Here is an 8064-nt window from a genome sequence, read left to right on the forward strand (position 1 = left end):
GTTCTGAGCCTGCTTTTTCACCTTGCTTAGTTTCCTTCATTGTGCAAAAGCTTTTACATTTAAGTAAGTCCCATTTGTTTATTTTTAATTTTATTTCCATTACTCTGGGAGGTGGATCATAGAGGATCTTGCTGTGATTTATGTCAGAGAATGTTCTGCCTATGTTTTCTTCTAAGAGTTTTATAGTTTCTGGTCTTACATTTAGGTTTTTAATCCATTTTTGAGTTTATTTTTGTAAGCATCAACTCTTGAAGGAAGAAAAATCAAGAATTTGTGGATGTGTGTTAAAATCATCACAGGTTCTATCATCTTGAGCACCATTCATCTGTTTGAAATTCCACCATTAATAAACCCAAGAGAGATAAGAACATAACTCATTTTCATTTGCAAACAATTTAAATCTATGCCAGTTGTGAGTGTCTGGGATGATACTGCCCAGGAGTTTGAGGTTCAGATTCTATTTTACACACTGACTCTGGCATGCCACAGTCCTTGGACATGTCACTTCTGGGTCTCCATTTTTTCTTTTGTAAAATGAGATGCATGAATTGGAAATTTATATTGTCCCTTTGGACTCTGATATCCTCTCCTTGAATACGATCTATCAGATTTTAAAGTCCATTTATGAGAGTATCTCGGGTATGTGTTACCTATCTATCCATGCATACATATATTATATAGATAATATATACATATATATAAACTTAACATGGTTTTATATGTCTCTATATTTCAAAAGCTTATTTAAATAAATCTTTGATGGCCCTTTAGCTTTAGAGGGAAGGTGAGGCTGTTTATGTTACAAGAACATATTTTATTTGCCCACAGCAGCCAAGCACAGCACGCCATTTCTATAAATGGGGCATGATGGTGTTTTGTTATGATATGCCTTTTGATGTAGGACAGCCACAGTCCAATGACTTCCAAATATATTTCAGCCTACTGTAAGAAATAAAATGATAGATTTTCTCCTGGCCATGGGGTCTCTGCACACATTTCCAAGAACTTACGCCCATTTACGAAATCCAAACAGAGAAACATTGTTTTAATGATTATAGATGTGTCCCCTCAGCTTTGAACAAGCCCTCCTGCTTCTTCACCTAGCCCCTAATGTTTAAAGCTCAGCATGAATCAGTCAGCCTGGGTCACAAAAGAAGCAACGTACCCGAGAATCTTTTCAAGACAAGACCCCAACGTTCCACATTGTTCCAAAGACCACTCCTGACTATTCCTTGACCTACCATCTTATATCTAAAATACCCATTAATCAGGGGGTCTCTTTATTTTCCCCAAGGACTATCTACTTTTAGAACAAAATACTTAGGGATGAAAGTTTTTTAAAAGTAGTGAGAACAATTTAAGAATTGAAGAAACTGAGAGCTATTTCAAGTGCTTCTCTAGTCTCTGGGTCTTCCCCCGCAGTTCCATTGTGTATGTGCACCCCAGGGAAATGCTCATACGAGTCCAGAGGGGGATCTTACTCAATGTATTCACTGTAGTGGTGTTTGCAGTAGTGGGAGTTAGATTCAGTCAGGTGTCCATGTGCAGGGAACAGATAAGTACATGTGATAGATACATAATATGGATGCCATGCAATTATTAGAAGTGGATCAGTGATCTATTGCTGTGTAACAAATTACCCCAAATTTAGCATCTTAAAGCAACAAACATTCACTATCTCTGTGGGTCAGGAGCTGGCATGTTCTAGCTGATTCCTTTGGCTCATGATTTCTTTGGCTCACAAGGTGCCAATCAAGCGTTATCTAGACCCACAGTCAGTCATCTTAAGGTGTAAACAGACTGGGAGAAGATTTGCTTCCAAACTCGCTCACAAGGCTGTGGACAGGATTCAGTTCCTCACACTACTGAACTGAACATCTCAATTTCTTACTGGCAAAGTACATTGAGATCCAGCTCACGTTCAAGGTGAGGTGATTGTGTGTGCTTGCTCAGTCGTTTCGTCATGTCTGACTCTTTGCAACACCATGGACTGTAGCCCGCCAGGATCCTCTGACCATGGGATTTTTCAGGCAAGAATACTGGAGTGGGCTGCCATTTCCACCTCCAGGAGATCTTCCCAACCCAGGGATCAAACATGTGTTTCCTGTTAGCAGGCGGATTCTTTACCACTGAGCTACCTGGGAAGCCCTGAGGTGATTGTACAAAGGCATGAAAATCAAGAGGTTTTAGTTATCTTAGGGGGTGCCTATCGCAAGAAGCAAGACATTAAAAAATCACACAGCATTAAACACAATACTTAAAGATGAAGGTCAGAGATAGAATGAAACGTGCAGCAGAGTGCAAAGTGCAGACGTTAAAACACAGAAGAAACAAGGCCACATGTTTTGTAAGGATGTAAACAAACTTAAGGGTATATAACAACCACATCATGAGGTTTGTGGACATGGAGAGTGGAGGAAAAGTGAGAATGGATAACTGCATAAATCCAGGGTGGGGTCTTTCAGACACAAAAGAAAATGGTGCACCAGAGACTTGAGATCAAGTTCCACTCCCTGCACTTGAGGTTAATCAGAAATAAAAAGTAAAGTAATGAAACAAACACACTAGATCTTCCCATACACAGGCCCTCACAGAAGGCTCTCAGCAAAATCCACATCTGTGGGACCTCCCCTACTACAATGTCACACTGCATTAAAGTCACCTCAAGGGCTCAGAGACTTCCACCAAGTAAAAATGGGATCTGTTAGTGTGGCATGACTTAGAGTGTGTAAGATAGCTCTAAAAATTCAGTGTTTGTAAGATGTGCCTACAGGGGAGAAGGAAATGGCAACCCACTCCAGTACTCTTGCCTGGAAAATCCCATGGACTGAGAAGCCTGGTAGGCTACAGTCCATGGGGTCGCAAAGAGTCAGACAGACTGAGCGACTTTCCCTTCTCTACAGGGTGACCAAGCATTCCCGAACAGAAAGAGTTCTGATAAGCGGCACTTTGAAACCTATTGAATGTAAGAGAATCAGGACAGTCCAGGGAAAATTAGGACAGGTTCATCATCCAGGGAATTTGTTGAAAATGTAAACTGTAGCACCTTCACAAGTTTCTGACTCTGTCTACGTAAGCTGGAACAAGAATCTGCATTTCATGCAATGTCAGAACTCCATCTAACATATGGTCCACAGATCACGCTTTGAGGAACACTATTGTGGAAGGATCACTTTGAAAGGTTCTGTTGGTAGCACAAAGGCTGTAGCTAATCTCAAATAGTAATTATAGATTTTATGCAGCCATCTGCAGGTAATCCACCATCACCTGGTGATAATCCGAGGGCTCTGGTTCACAGTTCACTGATTCTAGAATTGTGGACACAAGTCACTGATTCTGTCCACATAAGGCAGACCCCAAGATTAGGAGGTAAAGTTCGGGAAGGGGTCAGACCAGGACTTTGGGGAGAAAGATTTCCCTGACTGGTACAAGAAACCACACCCCATGGTTGGATTAGCCATTTATAGAAAAATCTCTCAAAAGTCACCCACCCCACAATGAGATCTGAGGAATGTGCTAATAAGATTAAAGTGAGAAACTTAGGTCTTCAGGAAGCAGCCTGCCTAAAATGTAATCCCTATAAAATATTTTCCATATTTGGAAAATACAAAAGGTTACACAAGTAAGTTGACTGGAGAAAAGATAATGAGGTAATGACAAAAACATCACGGGATCTGGAGTGTGTACTTGGATAGTATGTCTGCAGGTGTTCTTAGGTAAATCCATCCTTAGGAGAAGGGGTGTGTCAGACCGCAAAAGTTTGCAAGTATTCCTAGTGACCACTAAATCATTCTCACCCTATTTTTATATTCACTAAGTACCTTTTTAATTTCCCTTTATCCTTTATTCTCCAAATACAGACTGAATAACTTCTCTGTGAGGGGACATAATGTTTTAGAGTAACTTACATTCTAATCTTAATTTTCTTTTGGATTTCAAGTCTAATGAGGGTAGACTCTGATTATGAGAAGACTAATGCAAAAGAAATGTGTGTGTGTGTATGTGTGTGTGTGTGTGTGTGTGTGTGCATGCCTTTTCAGTCACTTCAGTCATGTCCAACTCTTTGCAACACTATTGACTGTAGCCCATCATGTTCCTCTGTCCATGGGGATTTTCCAGGCAAGAATACTGGAGCAGGTTGCCATGCCTTCCTCCAGGGTTTCTCCTGGACCCAGGAATTGAACCCATATCTCTTGCATCTCCTGCTCTGCAGGTGGATTCTTTACTGCTGAGCCAACAGGAAAACCCTATATATACACGTGTATATATAAATTTATTTTGTAGACATATAGTTGATTTATAATGTTATGTTAATTTCTATTATACAGCAAAGTGATTCAGATATATATATATATGTATATATATATGTGCTGCTAAGTCGCTTCAGTCGTGTCCGACTCTGTGCAACCCCATAGACAGCAGCCCACTAGGCTCCTCTGTCCCTGGGATTCTCCAGGCAAGAGTACTGGAGTGGGTTGCCATTGCCTTCTCCAATGCATGAAAGTGAAAATGAAAGTGAAGTCGCTTAGTCATGCCCAACTCTTAGTGACGCCATGGACTGCAGCCTACCAGGCTCCTCTGTCCATGGGATTTTCCAGGCAAGAGTACTGGAGTGGGGTGCCATTGCCTTCTCCATATATATATATACATACACACACACACACACACACACACATATATATGTATATATATACATATACTTATGTATATGTATATGTTTTATCTTTTTCATATGTTTTCTACTATGGTTTATCACAGGATGTTGAATATAGTTCCCTGTGCTATACAGGAGGATCTTGTTGTGTATCCATACTATATATAATAGTTTGCATATGCTAATCCCAATCTCCCAATCCATCCCTCCCTTCCAACTTCCCCAGAGCCCCCTTGGCAACCACAGTCTGTTCTCTATGTCTTTGTTTCTGGCAAACAAAGTATATTGGTGGTTTCAGAAATCATCTCTAATGGTAAGAGCTGTCATGGTTTTAGGCTCTTCCTGAAGCTGATGGTGAAAAAAGATTTCAAGCACAACTAATTTATTTTCTACACATGAGCAGGGAAAGGAAAGAAAATAATAAAGGCACATATTAAACCAGTTACCATTAAGGGAAACTGATATTAGAGCCTCTTTGGGAACTCTGAGAGACAATAGAGATTCTATATTGTCCAAGGATAGAATACCTGAATTCTTCAGTTATTCCAAATAAGGAGTATTCACCCACTAATACTACAACTGACATTGGTTGAGGAGTGCTTCCTGAAGGATTAAGCCTCAACACTTCTGGTCTGTCCTATATGGGAGCTAAGCATACTCTTGTGACGATGCAGGGTCACAAATGTTTTACATAAACAGCCCCAAGATGGTAGAGATGAATACCAGGGTAGGGAATGTGGGCGGGCAATCACCAGCATCTACTAGAGTAGCTCAGACTTACTGCATGTTCACAGGAACCCATGCACCAGGTTAAATGCGTATCATGTCATTTAATATCCAATTAATATTTCTGCTTTCTCAGATCAGGAACAGATATAGAGTGAAAGTGAGTTGTTCATGGTCACCCAGTCAGCAAATGGCGTAGCTGGAATTTGAAACATATGGTTGGTCTTTGAAATCCAAGCTTTTGGCCACTGCACTCTACTGGATCCCAGAAGAGTTTATATCTATTAGAGACAATAGAGATAGATTTTAAGATGTGGATGTAAAACCCAGCTGCTTCACAAAGTACGGGTAACATTTCAGTTTGGGATACAGCACCGGTATTGAAGTGTGGACGTGCAGATGGAGTTCAAGAAGCATTAGCGGTTATATTTGTCAGAAATATAAATCAATCACAGGTAGCTGAGGATAAGCAGTATTGAGGGAGATTTTGAAGGTCAAGGTAAAGAGCTTACACACAGTGACTAGGCAATAAGGAAATACTGGGGCTTCTTGAGCCAGAGCAAGGCAGGAGGTAGGCTTGAGTAACAGTAAACAGTATTAATAATATAAATAGTGTTAACACCAAACAAGAAGCAATAATTTGGCTGGATTGATCAAAAAGAAAGGGAAAGATGGAAAACCCAGCAGGAGCCGGCAATAATTCAGTCTATTGAATTTGTTACAATATTGTTTCTGTTTCTTTTCTATGTTTTGATTTTTTGTCCGGAGCATGTGGTATCTTAGCTCCCCAGACCAGGGAATAAACCGCGCCGCCCCCCCCCGCCCCTGCATTGGAAAGTGGAGTCTTAACCACTGGACCACCAAGGAAGTCCCTAATAATTCAGAAATTTGAAAGTACTTTTCAGAGATCCAGAGTCAGCCAAGCGGGTGTGGTTAAACAGTGAGAAGAACAACTCTGACTAAAAGCTGCTAGACTAAGTCATGGACACTGAATATTTAATGCATTCCAGACATCAGTATCATTATTGGAGTTTGATAGTGGAGGGAAAAACAAATCACTGAATAATGGTGAGTTGAACTGATCCACCGTTAATTGGCTAGTTGAAGCATCATCTTTCTAGGAAGGGACTCTTATCCCTCTCCCTTGAGAAGTAATAGCTATCCTTTCTGTTCTGGAACCTAAATGCACACCTAGTCCAAGATTCTATATTCACCTTTTGCCTGGATATCTTAACCTGAATTCTCAACTATATCTTTTTTTTTCTGGTGACTTTCAAATTCACGTCTCTGAAATTCACATTTTTCCTTGAACATAATTTCTAATTGTAGGTTAGGTATCCCCACCAGGATATGCCACAGGTACTTCAAGCTCAGCATGACTCCAAACCAAGTTTACCCCATTCTTCCACAAACGTTTGTTTTTCTGACTTCCCAATTGATATTAATGATGCCATCATTCCTCAGCTTGCCAAGGCTCAGTACTTTGACTCCTTGTCAACTGTCCACTCCATCTAGTGTATGTCAAAACCTTGTTGGTTCTCAGACTACAATATTTCTTAAAATTGATGGAGTCTTCTCTCTTCAAATGAGGAGAGTGCAGTTCACTAGAGTTTAGGGTTTCATCGCCTGTTATTTAGTGTTTACTGGGAATATATTCCCACTCTTCATACTTTCCTCTCCCTGAATAAATAAGGTCTCATCCTCACAGTATTTTCCTATATGTTGTACCTATTTCAGTTCTCTTATGATGGGCTGTATGCTCACATGCTCGGTCATGTCCGACTCTTTGTGACCCCATGGGCTACAGCCTGCCAGGCTCTGCTGTCCATGGATTCTTCATGCAAGAGTACTAAAGTGGTGTGCCGTTTCCTTCTCCAGGGGATCTTCCTGACCCAGCAATCGAACACAGGTCTTCTAAGCCTCCTGCATTGGCAGGCAGATTCTTTACCACTAATGCCACCTGGAAAGCCCTCTCTTATGATAATAATAGCTCCAAGCAATACTAAGTGCCAGGCATTACTTACATTATTTTCCAGGCTTTACTTACATTGATTCCTTTAATATTCACAAAAACCCTTTGAGATACAGACAATTACTAGCCACATTTTGCAGATGAGATAACTGAGGTACAAAGAGGTTAAGTGACTTTCTCAAGATAACATGAGTAAGAGACAGGACTGGAATGGAATCTGAATCTCTGTCTCATCAATGAACAAAGGGCTACATTAAAACACTTGGCTTCCTTTTCTAGACTTTAACTCCTTGAAGTAGGCATTGTTCTGTGTAACTCTGTCACTTCTGCACAGTGCCTTACTAATAGTTGCTGATTCTTGATATATTTTTTTGCATGAATGAGGGTTCTGCTTGATGACAGAGTTCAGAAGAACATGAAGCTGGAAGTCATTTGTTCCTGCTGTTCCTGTAGAAGGGAGACCATACCTAATTTAGTCTGATGACAGACTTTAACCAGACCAGATCCTTTAAGTAGTCCCTGGTTAGAGTAGAAATGACACAAGAGAAACCAGGCTACAGTCTTACATGAAATCAGACATTGGGCTCAAAAGCATGTGCTAAGCTCTACCTCTCCCTTCAATCTCATTTTTGATTGATTTTCTTTGTTGCACACCTGGAAACTCATCTTCTTCTTATTCTAATGAAAGAATAGTCATAAGTAGAGATACTTA

Source organism: Capra hircus, chromosome 2 (assembly GCF_001704415.2).
Source record: "Capra hircus breed San Clemente chromosome 2, ASM170441v1, whole genome shotgun sequence".
NCBI lineage: Eukaryota > Metazoa > Chordata > Mammalia > Artiodactyla > Bovidae > Capra > Capra hircus.